A 19082-nucleotide genomic window follows, 5' to 3' on the forward strand; every position below is an offset into this window, starting at 1 on the left:
ATGGAAAAAAAAAAGAATGTAATTCTAAGGCAGGATTTTACTTTGTCTTTTATCTTCCCCCCACCCCACCCCCATCTCAATGTATCTAACTTTTCTACTTTGGGGTTTTGTTTTGTTGTCTTGTTTTAATTCTCTCCAATAAGAGTGACTTTTATTGTGCATAAAACCCACAGATTGCTGACCCTATTCAATAATAGATTATATGTATTTTATATCCCCTAATGACTATTACCCGAGACTACTTCACCTAACTGCCAGAAATGCATCCTCGGCAGATTTCAAACTATTGTTCAGGCCACTGCCCTCCATCTTCCCTCATGGCACTGCCCCAACACCCACTCTGATTTTGAGTTGTTGACTATTCTTCTCCAGGCCTCCTTCCAAAGCATGGGATATACCTTAATTCCCCACCATATTTGTGTATGGGACCAAGTCTTTAATGAAGGCTCAGGGATGACAGAAGAAAGTATAACACAAAACGTTAACTAACAACTGCTGCTAGAATGGCTACTTTAAAACCTGCCCAGAACCACTCATTTCCAGGAAATCACCACCTGCCTCCTCCTTGCCTTGGCATCTGGGACCAACTGAGACCCCATCAGATGTGGAGGAAATTGCCCTTTCCAATACAGCACCCACTTCACATTTTACGTCATGTCTGGGAAGATCAACTTTCTCCCCAGATATTTATCTTCTCAAGGGAAACAAGTTCCTCAAAGACAAGGGACTGAGTTGGCACCATGGCTCAGATAACAAAAGCCCAAGTCTTTCAATACAGTTTTCCCAAAGTCTGAATTGTCTTCGATGCTTTGTCAGTCTTTTCTGTAAGATTGAGTGACAAGGAAATCAGGTATGCTCTTCTCTCTGAGTCTCTCATGATCGTATCTAAATCAATTCACAATTTTCAAGCATACAACAGTCTGTATTCAAATTCAGAGTGTGTGTATATTGGGGCAGGAAGGGAAGGGGAAAGATTTTTCACCCTTGGTAGCCATATACCCAGTCTCCATCATTAAACATAACTCTTAACACCTCCGTGTGAAACGCCTTAATTGAGTTGTCTTGTCAACACTTTCTGAGAGTAGTGAGTAGGTGCATAACTAACTACACCTACCATCATAGGGGCTTCTCCAAAATTTAAAGAAACAATCTTCCCCAAATGAGGGGAAATTTCTGTAACTCTTTAAAAGGTCGTTTTTCCATCTAAAAACAAAAAACAAATTACAACTCCAGCTCCAGTCTTTTGAATGGAAATTGTAACCAAAATTATTACCATTTACAAAAGAGTATATAGAAACAAATTTGTGCACATTACTTTCCCCAAAAATGAAAATTATTCTATTAGAGAGAAATATTTTTATATTCTGCCCATGTTTGTTTTTCAAAACATTAGGATGAGATCGACTAGCATTTTGCACAGAATTATCTACTCACCTTTTTCAAAACTTATATGAAATTTTTATGTTTAAAATGCTTAAACCATTTTTAAACACTTTCAGAGTTTTTAGATTCTTATGGACTTGAATATCTTGGCTTCCAGTTGCGTGTTAAAGAGCTAATTTTGTCCTTGCAGTTTCAGATACAGGTCACTAGATGCACCTGTCTACACAAAGCAAGCACAACCAGAAGACACAGTCTTAGAGCATTTTGTAAAGGGTGTTTCTTTCCTGGCTATCCACCCTGGGCACAACCTCTTATTTTATCATTTGTCAGTTTCCTCACCCAATTTACATGTCTTTAGCAATCTCTAAAGAGGTTATTTTATTGTGGGCGTTTATAAGGACAGCAAAAAGATTAGATTAGTTGAAAGTTACTGAACTCATAGTGCAGGGTAAATCTTACAGAATTTACTAAAAAGTATTTAGAAATGTACGTCAATCAAGTAATATATAATGTGAATCTGGTTTTAAGTCCCAACCCTATTCATCAGAGAGGCTAAGGGACATGTCTCATTGTGCGCCGCTCTTCATCTGGGGTTCTGTCCAGGCCAGTCCACACTGGACCAGTCACTTCCTAGCATTAGAACTGATATAGCGGTAGCAGATAATCTTCAGGATTTGTCTATGGTTACTGATAGTTCATAATTGAAGTATTCACAGAAGGTGTTTAAAAGCTCTAACTTTGTTCTTACAACTACTGAAGCGTTTCATGCAGCGCTGAATTCTGCAGGGTTCATCCTTCCACAGACCCTACAAATTTCTGCTCTAGTTGGAAATGCCTGGGAGTGGCTTCTTTCTCTCTCTTGGCTTATATAGACGATCTTAGATTTTAGTGAAAAGAAAGTTGCTATGCTGAATGCAGTGAAAAACAATCCTTCGTGCTACTTCCACCCTCCCTTCTTCCATCTCACAGACTTCCTGTAGGTCACTGAACAAGGAAGCTGTTTCATTCTTCAGTATTTTGTATGTGCTATTCTCCACCTGGAATGCTTCCTCATCTTCCCCTTCCATCCATCTAGTCAACTCCTTCATCCTTTAAAGACCAACTCAAGTGTCACCCATTACCCCGTTCCCTCCCTAGGAGGTACTATTCATTCATTTAATAACAAACTTTAATTAACAGGATGCCATATGCCAGACACTGCCCTTAAATTTTTTTTCTCACTTTTAATAATATCAGGAACCAGAACAACCATTTCACTACTACTGTCTTTAATCTCTTACATTTTCCAGGGCTTATCTTGTGTAAAAGAAAAAAGTTAAGTATCCAACTGCATTATCCTTCCACCACCATCTTTCTTTGTATAGACTTAATTATTTCAGTTTTATTTAAGATTCAATGATTAAAATTTAATTATCAACATTTAAAATAACACCTAACAGTAACCTAATAGTACACTGACTGCTTAAAATATATGAATTATTGCATTTATTAACAAAATAACTTCATCTATAATTCTTAGAAAGGTTATTTATTCATTTTTGCAGAGAATATTATAGAATTTGAGCCCCCTAGTAGTCTAGTGACTAGGATTTTGTTCCTTATCCTGATTTTCATATCAAATGTATGAAAGATACAAAGCAGCACTACTAAAGTCACTTAAGGCAGCATTTCTACAAACCAACAAATCCCTTTATTTAAAAAAAGGAATTAGGGTTATATATTTTTGTTGAATTTTTACATGTACATTTTTAGGAATTTTGGTTCACATTTTGATACAAAATTTACCTATCTGCTATTTTTTAGAGAGTTACTTTTCTCCAAACTACTAGTAGTACTGTTCACATTATCTAAGAGAGATTTCTAGCATTAAATATGGAACATAAATGGAGAGCTTCTTAGATGCTGATTCTTTTGAAAACTGAGGTTTTCCAATTTGATATTTCCTTCAAAAAAGTTGCCTTTTATTGGACTTATCATTAGTTATTCTAAATTATTATTAAAAACACATACAATGTATATGTGAGACACACAAAGAGAAAATAAAAAGAGAAAATAAAAATAAACATATTAAAAACCTTAAGCCCTAAACTTTGATGGGATTATTGACGAGAAAAGGTACTCTGAAGACAGTTTCTTTATGAGTAAAATAAGTTTAGCATGTGTGTGTATTTGGAGGTATAACTTTAAGTTATTCACAAGATTCTTCTTATAACTTGTGAGCTATCTGAGGGTGTAACAGCTTTCACAAGGTCAGGAATCAGGGAGATAATGGCTAGGAATAGGTGCGTATGCAGGCAGAGTTGGTTATGTGTGGAGGGGAGGTATCAGAGGAGACAATGAGGTAAACTGAAGGATTCTTCTGCTGTTTCATTAAGAAGGATAAGTAGCTGTATTAGCTAGGCTCAATAAAGGCTTAGCTGATACGACCAGAAAAGTAGAGAATAATTTATTCTTCTTTCATGACAGAAAGTGAGGCAGCTCTTCTCCATGAGGTCATTCAGGGACATGAGTCCCTCCCAGCTTGGAGCCCTTAGAATTTACACGGTCAAAACTGATTCATCCCCATTGCCTTTTCCTCACCAGAAAAGTGAGAAAAGGAAGTCTGAACCAGGTAATTTCCTTCTGGGCAATTTGTTGTAGAGGTTGTACTTAGTACACCCATTCACATTTCACTGGAGAAACAGAATTTCATGACCATATTTAGCCACAAAGGAGTCTGGGAGTGGCCTCTAGCTGGGCAGTCAAACCCCCAGATAAACCCTATTACAATGGAACAGGGGAGAACAACAGGGAGAAAACCAGGAGGCAGCCTCAGTAGAACTGAAACATTAGACCTGGCCACATAAGTTTCCATTACTTGTATCTTGTTCAGGTTTCATCAGACACGCGAAGCCTCATAAGTGGCCAGCCTCTTAGCCTTCCTTCAGATTGTCCACCGAGAGCCCAATCCACTTTGAGTTTTTACTTGGCCGCATTGTTAAATCTTTGGTGACCACTTCAGAAATATATTTTATTTCTTAAATTAAAATGAACTAAAATTAATATTTTTAAATATTTTACAACCAGCGCACACATCCCTTTTTTTAGTAAATGGAGTTTATTTGGCTGTCACCAAATCAAGATTAGGGATTCCTACCTCAGCGGCTCATTTGCACATTCTATCATGGGTTTCTCAATATTATGATATATGTGTTTTTTACATTGTGGGCCTACATCTTGAGGGAAGAAATTATGTATTGGATCTATGTTACGGTTCACTCCACAGACCTGCACATATTGGGCCACTTACTAACTCTTATACTAATTAGACTGGTTCACATTCTGACAAATAATGACTTATTTACTTCACATTTTTGAAATGTCAGGACTTGAAGGAAGGGTCCACCCAAGCAGGAAAAATCTATACCTTTCTTAAGCTGAGAAAGTCTGTGGGGGACCCAGGAGTTCCTTTGATGTCCCCGTTTTCCTAGTAGATTCCCAAGGGTCAACAGGGCTCTGTTCACATCAGAAATGGCTAAAATACTGAAGAACAGATTGCTCACTATTGGCTCATTCTACCCCAGGTGCAGATTAAATACTTGTATGGGCATTCTAAATTAAATTTTAATATAATAGGTGTATGAAACACCTTCATTTTCAAAATTCTGTGGACTTTCATCAGCTGATGTATTTGCCATGGTACTCTAGTGAAACAGAACCAATGGTAGACGTGTATCTGAGCCTGAGAAGTCTCAAGATCTGCAGGTAGCAAACTAGAGACCCAGAAGACTAATGGTGAAAGTTCCAGTCCAAGTTCAGGTCCAAAGGTGGGAGAAGACTGATGTCCCAGCTCAAAGACAGGCAGAATGAGCAAACTTCCCCCTTACACAGCCTTTTTATTCTATTCAGGCATCCAACGGATTAGATGATGCCTGCTCGCGTTGGACAGAGCAAGCTGCTTTACTCAGTCTACGGGCTCAGATTTTAATCTCATCCAGAAACACCCTCATGAAGACATCCAGAATAATGTTTGGCCAAATGTTTGGCATGCCACAGCCCAGTCAAGTTGACGTAAAATTAACCATTACGACTGGTGACTATTCTTTTTGTCTTAGTAAAAGCTCTGATTTAGATCAAATGTAACAAAACTTTCAGGTAGATAATAAGGGAAATAGTTCTGCTTTTTTCAAAATTAATTTCTAAAGAACTGGCATTTGGTGCTTCAGCTTAGATGTGACTTGGGGTGTATTTTAAGGAAACAACCACACTGTAAGCACAATTAATATGAGACACTCAGGGTTGTTTGCCAGGAATAGAATATATACTGCAAGTGATTTAAGAAAATCTTATAATAAATTAAATGGTGGCCTTTTTCTCCCCTCTCGGTAGTTTTCCTATAGTATTAAAGACTTCCTGAGATTACTTAGATAAATATGATATAAAAATAAAATTTAAGAAGAAAATCTACAATTAGGTTTTTCCCCTTATAAGTTTCAGGCTTTTAGGCTGTATCTCTTGAAATGATGTATAAAAATGATAATGACTCAGATATGGTTAACACAGATAATCAGCTTAGATAATTACCACAGAAGAGTGGCTCTCTTTATTTCAACTGGCTATTTTAATAGATCAGATAAGCCTAATAATAATCAAGCAATTTCTCCTTAATTTGTGCTGGGCACATAAAATTTCAACAGCTGTGAAGCATTATTATGCTCCCTTCAAATTTTTCTTAGGGCTCTTTGAGAAACTTGTAATGTTGAAATATTAATCGCTTTATTGAGGATGCCAAACCTTAGAACATTAATAGAAAAGTCCCTTCCCAGGATTGCATTGACTTCTCTGGCTTTAAGATACAGAATGTACAAACTTAGTGTCTTTTCTCTTTCTAGGCTCCACAATATAAAGCTTACTAGAGAAAAGGAAAGTCTATGGAATAATCTTTAGGGCCACATAGACAGAGTATCTATTATTAACTGATAATTTTTGGTATCGTGAGATAGTTCCCAGTATGAATCCCAAAGATAAAGTTTTAGTGGGCATTATGTAGCTAAGAAAACATCAGAAAGGGGCCTTGCCTGCAGAACTATGGGCTTCATATTTACATTTATTTCCTCATCTAGTGTCTTTGTATACAAAATAGTATTGTTGGAGTGTCCTGATGTAATTTGCTGACTGATCCAAGAGTTTCACATACATGAGATAACTATTACAATTGAGAAACCTGTCAAGAGGAGGAAAGCAGAGAGGTGGGTCTTTGATGGTTTCATTTGGATTTTAACATCCTTAACCATTCAAAATTAGACTTCAGGCCTTATAGCTACTCTCCCTCAGCCACTGAACCAAGGCAATAAGCAAAGTGCTTCTAAGGACTGTCAGCTTGTAGTTGATACAGGCAAAGCATCCTTGTCAGGATTCTTAATGCAGGCAGACACGCGGATGTTTATTTTAGATCATTTGCTCTGACAAGACTGTCGATTTGGAGTTGCTGCGACTGTGGGTTAGGGAAGTACTGAAAGTGGCTGCAGGCAGATAAAACCCCCTGAAGGGGGCTTCAGGGGAGGAAGGCCAATATCCTGATGAAAAGTCTTCTTGAATTTATCCACAGTTAGCTTTGAGCTTGCAAAAACTAAAGTGAAATCAGTGTATTTTCAGGAGTTAATGCAACAAAGAAATAACCATGGCAATTTCCTGCATTTCATGAGACCGTGGAAAGAAAAGGGGAGGAGGTGAATTCAAACCGCACATATATATTATAAATACCATAGTAAAATTAAGTAAGAAACACTGGAAAGAGTGAAGTATATGAAAAACAGAGGACAAAATATGGGTTGCTTTTGTGTTGTTGTTCACACAAGTAGAAATTAAAGCCAGTCCATATTTCCATGTTTTAATTTCTGCAACTTTTGTTGTAAAAATTATCAAGACAACCGGGCACAGTGGCTCATGCCAGTAATCCCAGTAGTTTGGGAGGCTGAGGTGGGTGGATCACCTGAGGTCAGGAGTTCTAGACCAGCCTGACCAACATGTTGAAATCCCGTCTCTACTAAAACTACAAAATTAGCCCAGCGTGGTGGCACATGCCTGTAATCCCAGCTACTTGGGAGGCTGAGGCAGGAGAATCGCTTGAACCCAGGAGGCAGAGATCGCAGTGAGCCGAGATCGTGCCACTGCACTCCAGCCTGGACAACAAGAGCGACACTCCATCTCAAAACAAAACAAAAAAAAGACTCAAGATTTAGAAAAAAGTCAGCACAGAAATACTTCTTGGTCAGTTGGTAGCATATATTGCTGAAGTAATATAAACGGCTTCTGATTTTGAAAAGCGGTTATTCTGCAGAAAGCATATAGCCATACTTTTAGTGTGATGAACAATGTGTTTACTATAAAATGCTAATTAGCCCTTCAAATTATTAATGTAATTATTGTTCATCTAAGGACATAAATCTGACAGCCCCTAAGGACAGGGGTGTTTCTCATATTAAAGAAGCATGCTAAAGCACTTTCGTGCTTACCTATGTGCTTATTTTAAACTAAATCACACTTAAAGAAGAAATTTAAATATCATCAAGTTGTCAGTCATTTGAAGAGGACAAAGATGCTTGGAGCTAAGAAAAAAGATTCTGAAACACACTGAAACTTGTAATTATAAAGTAAGACATTATTTTTAGGCCTAACAAGCAGATTTAAAGGTATGTACTGTGAATTTCCCATTTAATCTCTGATCAGGCATTTTACTTGGGTACTCACTGAAAGAATCATTTGGGCAAGGAATAATACAAAAAGTAATGTTAGTCTGTTCCCTAAATATAGAAAATTTTGGAGTGGGTCTATTTATTTGTAGTTCTTACAAAATTCCAAAGTTCTGTGACCTCAGGGTTATCTTGCTCTCCTATCCTACCTGCCTTCTTTGAATAGAGAGGTACCACTCTAGTTGTCTGCAATAAATAAAATTATCTTGCTGCAAAGATGCAAAGCACATTAGAAATTCACCAATCATGTTCTATGGGAAAGTAATTTCAAGAGAGACAAAAGGGAGATGGATGTTAGAGAGGCAATCCAAAAATGTCTGATACACAAGACAATACACCTTCATCAAAAACACCATTCAAGTTGCTCATTAGGAACCTATAGAATCTCTAAGAGCTGCAAATATTGTCAGAAGACAGACCCTCATTTTCAGATGTCTGAGATTTCTTCTTGAACATCCCACAAGTTTAGCACATTCAAATGTTTAAAATAAAACTGACCTTCCCTCTCAAAAGTTGTTTCATCTTTTATATTCCGCATCTCAACACATGAGATCTCTTCTACCAATTCAAATAAACTGGAAATTTCAAAGCTGTCCTTGACCCTTCTGTCATTACTACCCCCCCCCCCAGTATGGTCACAACTTCTGCTAATTCCATATCCAAAACGTCTCTTGGCTCTATCTCTTGCTCATCAATCCCATTTTCTTCCCCTAATCCATGCCGCATGCTCTACTGAAACGATGCCTTGCTGACTTCTAAACTTCAGACACATCTAACTCCAATCCATCATTTCATTGCTATTAAAATTACAAACATCATGGACTGTTTTAAATCACCCTTCAAAAAGTTTCTTATAGTATTATTGATATAAAGCCTCGGATCACTTTCCTCCTTAAGTCTACACTTCAAAACATTCTTCTAAATGCATCACAGTGATTAGGCTAACAATAAGAAAGATTACTTAAATTGAAAAGTGTTTGCTAAAGAAACTAGAGTAAAACATAATGGCCAAAAAGTAGAACGAGAAAAGGGCTTTGGAGTCAAGAAGTCCTAGGCTATTTCAGCTTACTAGCTGAGGGTAGATTCATCAAATCCCTTAACCTTCCAGTGGTAGTTTCCCACTCTTAACATGGGGAATATAGTCCCCAATTTGGGAGCTGTCCAGGGCTTTAAATGTGGTAACAGGGTTAAGTATCTAATGTAGAATGTCAGATCTCAACACATAATTGCTATTATTATTCTTTGTACCAGGTACTTCCAAAATTCTGGTTTTTCTTCCTTATCCAAAACTAAACCTATTGCAGAATTCATACTTCGTGATGGTACACAATTCTAATAAGTTTTATTCTGATTTTCCAGCCCAAATCCTGTGAATGGCAGCAAATTGAAAAGCAGGAAGAGTAAAAATGTTGAGAAATAGTAGATGACAGCAGGGAAGCTTAAGGAGACATGATAACATACAGATGTAAGAACTCACAATGAACAGTAATAAGGCAAACAGCCCTTGCTAGCCCAGAGGCATCCACCGTGTAAGGCAGGAGGAAAGAATATAATATGGTGGTGAAGGCACAGATTGTGAACTCTGGCAGCATGGGTTTGAATCTCAGCTTCTCTGCTGACTAGATTACGGTCTTGGACAAGCTTCTCAATCTCTCTGGGCCTCAGTTTCCTCCCTGTAAAATGAAGGCAATCATGGTACCTATGACATAGAGTTATACTTAAGTAAACATAGAAGTAAATAACTTATTTGTTGAAAGGCCCTTAGAAGAGTGCTGGACCCATAATGAATGACCACAAAAGCACTTACTTATATTATTGTAGCACAGTATCATCAATAATGCTTATCTGAAAGACTGAACCATCAAAAGTTCAATTATGTTCTGTATCTTCTATTTTTAAAGAGAAGTGACAATACCTTTGGGAATTAGTTCAATCAAAAATGTTACATTCTGGCCAGGCGTGGTGGTTCATGCCTGTAATCTCAGCACTTTGGGAGGCCGAGGCAGGTGGATCACCTGAGGTCATGAGTACAAGACCAGCCTGGCCAACATGGTAAAAACCCGTCTTTACTAAAAATACAAAAATTAGCCAGGCATGGTGGCATGGGCCTGTAATCCCAGCTACTTGGTAGACCAAGGCAGGAGAATCGCTTGAACCGAGGAGGCGGAGGTTGCAGTGAACCTAGATTGTGCCACTGCACTCCAGCCTGGGAGACAGAGCTAGGCTCTGTCTAAAAAAAAATAAAAAATAAAAAATACATTCTAATGAAGGTCTGGTGCTGAAGACAGAAAATTTCAGTTACCTGAAATATTTACATATCTGAAATTCTACTGAGAGTAACAGAAAAATGAGATACATTTAGAATCTGAATTTTTAAGTTGATATTATTTTCAGTACATTAAAAAGAGTCATTTTGTTTTTCCATGCCTCCAGAATTGAAAGGAGAGACAGACTCTTTTGAAAAGAGTTCCTGAGCACAGCCATGGTGAGGCTCAGCCTCGGTGGAAGTTTCTAGGATGGGGAGAGGGAGAAGCTGAAGTAGTAGGGGAAGAACGGGACATGATTCAAATGTTCCTAAGCGACCTGAAGATCCCATATATGAGATTGCCAGATCTCAGAAGAAGCCTCCCCTACCATGCACACAAGTGTGTCACAGACACCTTTCTTCTCTTTTCTGAAAAGAAACCATAAAACAAATCTGCTTATTCCTGTTCCCTTAATTGAGAGAAACAGGGGGTGATGGTTCTCGAATTTTTACAGATGGGTGAAAATGGCTTACAAAACTCTTGTGAATAGACTGTCTCAGGCTACCAGGTATCTTCACATTAGAGACCTTTAAAAATAGTAAATCATTCCAAAAATGCTGCACTGAATGTTCAATCCAAAAGAAGATTAAAATCGTTTATCATCATCATTCATAACTTTTTCATTGTATCTCATCAGGAGAAGGAAAATAAGAATTGTATTGATAAATGGCCCCAGTTCAGGCTAATTCTGACAATAAGTTAACACAGGCTTCAATATTTCAATCTCAATTTTTGGGATAAATCTTCTGAAGGTAGAAAGAAATGCCTGCCCTATGCCGAGAAAACTTAAAACCAGTGTGCTGTCTTACAATGTAGCATCTTTTCTCAAGTAATCCCTACCAATAATATTAGAAAACCTAAACAAAAAGGTTGCTAGGCCTTTGTAGCCAAAAAGATTGGCTGTCATTGTCTTTCGACTATAGTTGTGAGCACTAAATAAGTATCTGATAGGTAATTCAAGGAGATACTGATTTTATTTCCTTACAGAATCTACAGGATTCTCTTAGCATTCATGGCTTAGCCCCAAATAATAACCAATTTTTTTCATGGATAACATCCAGCTTAAGGATTATTAAAAGCCCAACATTAATATTTACCTTTAAAAAAACTAAAAAGCAAATTTGAGAGCATATAAAAATAAAAATCCACTGAAGCCAAGTACTTTATCCCATCAATACAAGAATATCTATTAGTATTAAGCGTGATATGATTAGTTCAATAAATACAGGGAATTTCACAAAATTCCCACCTTTTTCTAAGAATAGCAAAAATAATGGCTGACATTTATTAAACACCTCCTAGTTTCCAGGCCCTAAGCTAAGAGGTTTAGATGCATTATCTCCTTTTACCGTCTCATTAACCCTATCAAGAAGATAACATCACAGACTCCATTTAATAATTAACATTTAGAAACGCTAAAGAACATGCCCAACATCTTACCTCCAAACCTGCCTTTAATTCATCATAATATACAAATTTTATTTGTAGTAGAAAAAGGAATATAAGTCAACAACTTTAACATAATAAACTATATTTACCTTAAGCTGACAGCCAATATCTACTAATGGCAAACAAAATAAATCTATGCTTACTATCACCATGATTATGTGAGACTGTCAGTAAGCTCTTGTTAACGCAATAAGACAGAACAAAAAATAAAACAGATTTAAACATAGAAAAGAAACAAGAATATAGATTAAAATACAAATAAATATCCATACTTAGGTTAGGAAGATTCTTTAATTGAAGGAGATACATTTTCTAAGCATAAATATATGAAAGGAAACATATACCAGTGATATATTTCACTACACTCAAAACATCAAAATCAAAAGGCAAAAATGGACAGTAAAAATATGTAATATCAACAAACATAATGGACCATACCTCAAGGAAAAAAATGAAATGAAAAGGCAAAAAAAAATTTGGGGAAAAAAAACCTTACCATAGTTATGAAGAACACAAAGACCCTGTATAAAAGATATTAAGAGTTTACAGCTGGGTGCAGTGGCTCATGCCTGTAATCCTAGCACTTCAGGAGGTCAAGGCGGGCAGATCACAAGGTCAGGAGTTTGAGACCAGCTGGCCAACATGGTGAAACCCCATCTCTACTAAAAATACAAAAATTAGCCAGGTGTGGTGGCATGTGCTTGTAGTCCCAGCTACTCAGGAGGCTGAGGCAGGAGAATCACTTGAACCTGGGAGGTGGAGTTTGCAGTAAGCCAAGATTGCACCACTGCACTCCAGCCTGGGCAACAAAGTGAGACTTTGTTTCAAAAAAAAAAAAAAAAGATATTAACAGTTTACATAGAAAATGCAAGTGGATTAACATGTAAAAAAAATTCACTTCACTAGTAATTGAGTGTAATCTTAAAAAATAAGGTATGCTTTATACCTACCAAAATAGCAAACATTTCAAATATTTTTTGAGGATATACTGCAACAATTACTTGTAAAAGGGTAAATGTTTCTAACTTCTCTGGTCAGAAATTTATCAATAAATACAGACTCTTAGACACTTCCTATCCTTTGCTATGGTCTGAATGTTTGTGTTTCCTCAAAATTCATATGTGAAAACCTAATCACCAAGGTAAGGATATTTGGAGGTGTGGCCTTTGGCAGTTGACTTAGCAGTTGATTAGGCCCTTTTATAAGGTCACACAGGGATTAGTGCCCTTTTTAAAAAAGGCCTGAGAGAGACACTCTCACCCTTCCTTTCTTTTGAGGTCTCATGGAGAAGGCACTGTCTATGAACAAGGAACTGAATCTGCCTATGATGTGATTTTGGACTTCCCAGCCTCCAGAACTATGAGAAATAAATTTCTGTTGTTGATAAGCCACCCATTTGTGATACTTTGTTGTAGAAGCCCAAATGAATTAAGACACCCTTTGGTGTAATAATTCCTGTAATACATAATTCCCCTAAGGAAATAATTAAAATTTGGATGATAATTTACATAGAAATATGTTCTTTGAAATTTTATATCTAGCATTGAAAACAGTGAAACCAGCCTAGCTATTGAACAATAGAAGAATGGTTCAATTAATTTTATTTCATCCTTTTGACGGAATGTTAAGCTTTTAAAATGTTTGAATATTTACTTACTTAAAAGTGATCTATCTCAAAACGTAAATATCAAAAGCTAAATTAAAAAAGGATAGAATATTTATATACAATATGATCTCATGTATCTGTATATTAAGAGAAAAAGATTGAAAGTAAAATATATGAAAATGTTGTGAGTCAATATTTCTGTGTGGCAGGTATATAGTTGATTTTGATTTATGTTTTTATCTATTTCTACATTTTACAAAGTTTTCTACAAGGAACTGTTATAACTGTTATACTTAAAAAAAGTTATAAATATGAAAGTGCCTAAATTAATAGTATCCTGTGGGTGAATAATTTGGTACTATCTCAATTTTTGTCAGCCAGGAACTCTGGTATTAGTGATCTATTTTCATCCATACATCTATTCAACCTTCACAAATAAAACAGCTTCCATGTCATTGTTGATGTTTATTAGAGTGAACTAATGCCAATGACCAACAATGTGGTCCTGATGGCAAGCACGCCTCTCAGACTGCAGCTCTGGAGCCCAGCTTTCTTACCACAGCAAAGACTGTCAGTCCTACCAAAAGAAGTGGAGAATGGAAGAGTGGGAAGCCAGCGGTAGACAATTACCAGGGTCTGAACTCAAAGTTGCAGCAACATGTTCTTCAGTGCAATGATGAATCTGTCAAGGCAACATGGTACTCGTTCCTGATTACCCTCAGGAACTGTGAGAACCTACAGGAGCATGTATTCACCATTTGGGATATGTGTCAGTTTGCTCAATTCAATAAATAACCTGTTCTCACTCGACAAAACAGTTGGAATTCATTAAAGTCGGCTAAATTTTGTGATAAGGACGCATGTGATTTACAGAGTCAAGTGCCTTCATGAAATACTTTCCAAACAGGCTTGTCCATACTTTGAGCAAACCCCTTCTTTATTCTAAATATCTACAGAATTGTGTGTGTATACATAGACATCATTATATGTCTGCCAGCCAACTGCACTGTACATCAAGAGTCATACAGAGACAGAGAGATTTACAGTCTTCTAGTGCTTTGAAATCAACAATGTCTACCCAATTAAACTCAATGCTTGTCCACGGTGGAGGAAACATTAGATGAATTATTTCAAATTCTAAGCCCTGATTGTATAGGGGCAATGGATAAGTGAAATGATTCTTTTTCATTTTAAATTCTGTTGCATTTTCCCAAATTTTGTCTCATTGAGTGAATGTTACTTTTATAGTGGGGGAAAAAAAAACCCTTACAATATTTAATGTTCTCTGCCCTTGCAGAAATTAAAACCTGGCAAGGAAGACAGATTTTACAGCTAGCTATACGGTAGTGTAAAGAGTGCTATACCTACAGTGCAAAGTTCCAGGGGAGTTCACAGGGGAAAGAGAAGATTAATTCTGTCCAGGAAGGAGGAGGCGCCATGAGGATGAGTGAGCTAAACAGAGGAAGCAGTTTATGAAATGAGCCTTGATGGATGAGTAATATTTTTATCTGGCCAAGAAGAGTGTTCCAAGAGAAAGATCAGCATGTAGAAACTCAAAGATGAGAGTACAGAACATACTAGGGGAAGGACAGTTAATCTGGAGTGACAGCCCTTCCTTATCGGATGTGGCAACCCCAATTGTCAACCCCTTCCAACTCAATGTTTAGTCTTGATTAACTTTTAATTTCTCAGTATGCATTTGGGTTAAAACTGATTTCTTATTTTACTATGGTTGACAATAAGTAGGACTGCATGCCTCATCTGTCTCAATCTGAAGATTATTTCAAAAATTGAACTAATTTCAAAATTAAACGGATTTAAGTGCTCAGCCAATTCATTTGATTTGCATTTTGGAGATTTCTGTTGAGAAATTATAATGATTCCTCACAGCTCATTATTTTTCACAATTTGATTAAAGTTTCTGTAACTTAGCTAACTCAGGTGTGGAAAAACATTTAGGCAAACACTTTTAAGTGGTTTTATGACATGCGTGTGGATGCGAACAGTAATACAAGTTAGAAATTCTTTCAGGTATTTTAGTCAGAGTCTTCCCTGAACCAACAGAAAGCCAGTGAGGGAAATCATTTGATGGCAACAAAAGGACTGGGGCTTTCATCTCTGCTCCTCCATCTACTAGGCAAGAAATTACAGAAAATGATAAACTCTGAACCTTGTTTTCCCATCCGTGAAACAGACATAATAGTACCATGCACTCTTTACTTCACAGGACGATTAAAATCACATCAGGTAGCACATGCCATCATTTATGCAATTCTTAAAGACCTTAGAGATCATCTTATGAGGTCTGTAAATTTTGCTCCGAGAAGCTCCATTCAGGGTCCCCTCACAGCAAAATGAAGGCAGGGTTGAGACAGGCTCAAGGACACTGCTGCAGGATGGGTGGGGCTCCACCTCTCACATCTCTACTTTCGACTGAGGAGTCCTCGATTACCTGCTTTACATAGTAGGCTCCAGAAAACCTTTCATACGAAGAAAATATCCAATGGTTTAAAAGGATTGAAAACCACTGATTTATCCCAATTGGCTCATTTTACAACGAGAAAAGTAAAACCCAGAGAAGCTAAATAATTTCCCCAGCTTTAAGTAACTACAAACTGGCAAGGCAGATGATTGAATCCAAGCCTTCTGTTTCCAAGTTCAATGCCTTTTCTACTATACCATATGGTGAAGTTACACAAATATTACATACTGACATGGAAGTACTAAGAATCAGGACAGTTTTGTATAGGAGATATGACATCACCTAGACAGTATGAAAATTCCATTCAGCAATATAAAATGAATTTGTATACTTATTCAATAAATATGAAGTGTCATATATGTCCCAGACATTGTTCTAAGCACTGCTTTCAGCCCCATAAAATTCAGTTTCCAACAAAGAAGTTATGACATCTAAGCTTAACTCTGGAATAAAACATCCCCATTCTTGCTGAAATGGATGAATAATTAGTATAGTAGTATAAATGTGGTTATTGCCCATGCAAAAACACCTCTTTAGTTTCCACAGTGAAATAAACATTAATCTGCTTGTACCTGGGCCCACTCTTTCTAAAATTTCTATTATTAATTTGCTCCTTCTATCAAAAGCTAACATGCCACTTGTGGAGTACAGTCCACCTACTTTCACCTTCAAGGAGCTGGATCCTGCAAGCATCTCCTTTCTCTTCTGTATATTTATTTTCTCTCTTTCTGGTGATCATTTTGCAGCACATAAATATGCTCCAGTAACAGTCATCTTAAAAACAAAACAAAAACCTTCCTTGCCCCCATGACCAACTGCCACTCAATTTCCTTTCTCCCTTTCCAAGCAAGTATTTTTGGAAAGACTTGTCTGCAGTCACTGAGGCCTTCCCACCCTTACCCCCACCCCATCTGTTGTCAAAGGCAAGCTCCACTGCTTCTGCCCTCTGGAATATGAGAACAGGGATCCTGCCCATTCACCATGTATCCCAGTACTCGAAACAGCACCCAGCATATGCTTAGCTCAGTAAATATGTGTGGAATGAATAAATCAGCTAGAACCATATAGTGATTTAGTGAAATACATAATATACAGCTTGCCTGTTTCTCATATATTTCAGAAAGATAGGTCACAATATATGCCAAATTTTACTTGATTGCAAATTAAATTACTTCAGCCACTATTTGAAAAAATTTGTAATGGCCCAAAATGCTAGAGTAAAGCAAACGTAAAAATGTAATTTAAGTCCTACCAAACTTGCGACAGGATATTTTTGTATAAGTTGGGAAAATAATTCTAAAATCCATTTTGTAGAATAAATATTTAAAAATAACCAGGAAGACTTGACAAAGAAGAATAATGTGGATAAAACTGCACTGCCAGATATAAAAACTGTGTTACAAAATAACAGTAATTAAAACAGCGTGAATCTGGCACAGGGGATGAGAGATCAAAAACAGAATACAGAGTTCAGAATTGAGCTCAAATGTATTTGGGGATTTGGTAAATAAAAAAGATAGCATTTCTAATCAGGGAAGGAAATAGTGGTCATTCAAGACAGTTGCCTAGGTTAGGGAAGGAAATAGTGGTTATTCAAGACAATTGCCTAGGTGCTTGCTAAATAAATAAGTATCCCTCCCTTACTCCTCACACTGAATTCCAAATACATTCATAATAGAAAATATAGCATTGGAAAACCTTTTTCTAGGCTTGGAGTGAGAAAGGCCTTTTGAATATATCAACAAAACTACAACCATAAAGAAAACCACTGACAGATGACAGACTCTACTTAGAAGTGAAAAAAATATACATATGGTAAAAGCAGAACAAAGTAGAATAGGAAACCCTGTCAACAAGATTAAAAGGCGAACAAAAATCTAGCAAACACTTTTGCTATGTACATATGACAAAGGGTTACAAAAAAGTTATGTTTCATCAACAGGGAAAAGAATATCCTGAGATATAAATAGGCAAAAGAAATAGATAATCTACAAAATAATAAATACAAATGGTCAGTAAACACATGAAAAGATGGCCAGTCTCATGAGTAATCAGAAGAATGCAAGTTAAAATACTGAATTTTGTTTACCTATTAGCCAGCTAAAATTAAAAAGATTGACAATACACTAGGGTTTGAAAGGGGATAGACAATGGAAGTCTTATGCACTATTAGTGAGAGAATAAACTAGTATGTTTCTGAGAGTTGGTTTGGCAACTAATATAAAATATCCATTAAGAGAACAATCAGACAATTAATACATAATACAATTTGCAGAGTCATTTGTAATTGAAAAAAAGTCCATCGGTAGGAGATTATTGAATATGTAATAATTGATCCATACAAGGAACTATCATAGAGACCTGATTATGGAGATCAACATTTTTGAAATGTAGAGACAGACCACAGTGCTCGCTTCAGCAGCACATATATACTAAAATTGGAATGATACAGAGAAGATTAGCATGGCCCCTGCGCAAAGATGACACGCAAATTCGTGAAGCATTCCATATTTTTACAAACCTGCACATCCTGTACATGTATCCTGGAACTTAAAATGAAAAAAAAAATACAAATGAAAAAGAAAACATAATAATCCAATAAAAAATGAAATCAGGCAAAAATTTTTAAAAAAATAAAAAGACAGAGATTCACAATATGTCAAGTGGAAAAAGCAGATTCTAAAACTATTCTACCTCAATATTCCTTGACCCAATCCCCTTCCTCCATCTCCTTCATTACTCTGCAACATCCTCTCTCTCCTGGTCCTCCAGCCTCCTCTCATGCCTACCTCCTGTTGATCTTCCACACTGCAGCTGTGGGGAAAGTCCTACAATGCTAGCTGAATCTTTTGCCCCTCACTTAAAAACTGTAATAGCTTACCATTGCTCAGAAAGATTACTGCCCTTGCCTGATCTGCTCACACCTCCAGCCCCCTCTCTTGCCTCTCTCTCCCACTTGCTCTAGTGACCTTTTCAGTTCTGTTCCCACCCCACCCCACCCCCTACTCCAACCTTGCTCCTTTGCACTTGTTCTCTGTGTGGAACCTTCTTGCTCACACTCCACCTCCCATCTCCACATTGTGCCCATTAATGCCTCTAGACCTTTATGCACGCAGCACAGATGT

The 19082-nt window shown here is 37.0% G+C and overlaps 1 protein-coding gene and 1 non-coding gene across 2 annotated transcripts in view; both read left to right on the plus strand.

Annotated features, from left to right (window-relative positions):
- Positions 1–19082, plus strand: part of CDH20 (cadherin 20) — a 222160-nt gene that overhangs the window by 39900 nt on the left and 163178 nt on the right. The gene's annotated exons all lie outside the window — the stretch shown is intronic.
- LOC112206332 (U6 spliceosomal RNA) lies at positions 18364–18472 on the plus strand. Its single transcript, XR_002940555.1, has one exon. It is a non-coding gene; the product is annotated as a U6 spliceosomal RNA (small nuclear RNA).

The sequence above is a fragment of the Pan troglodytes genome, chromosome 17 (genome assembly GCF_028858775.2).
Source record: "Pan troglodytes isolate AG18354 chromosome 17, NHGRI_mPanTro3-v2.0_pri, whole genome shotgun sequence".
In the NCBI taxonomy this organism is placed as follows: Eukaryota; Metazoa; Chordata; class Mammalia; order Primates; family Hominidae; genus Pan; species Pan troglodytes.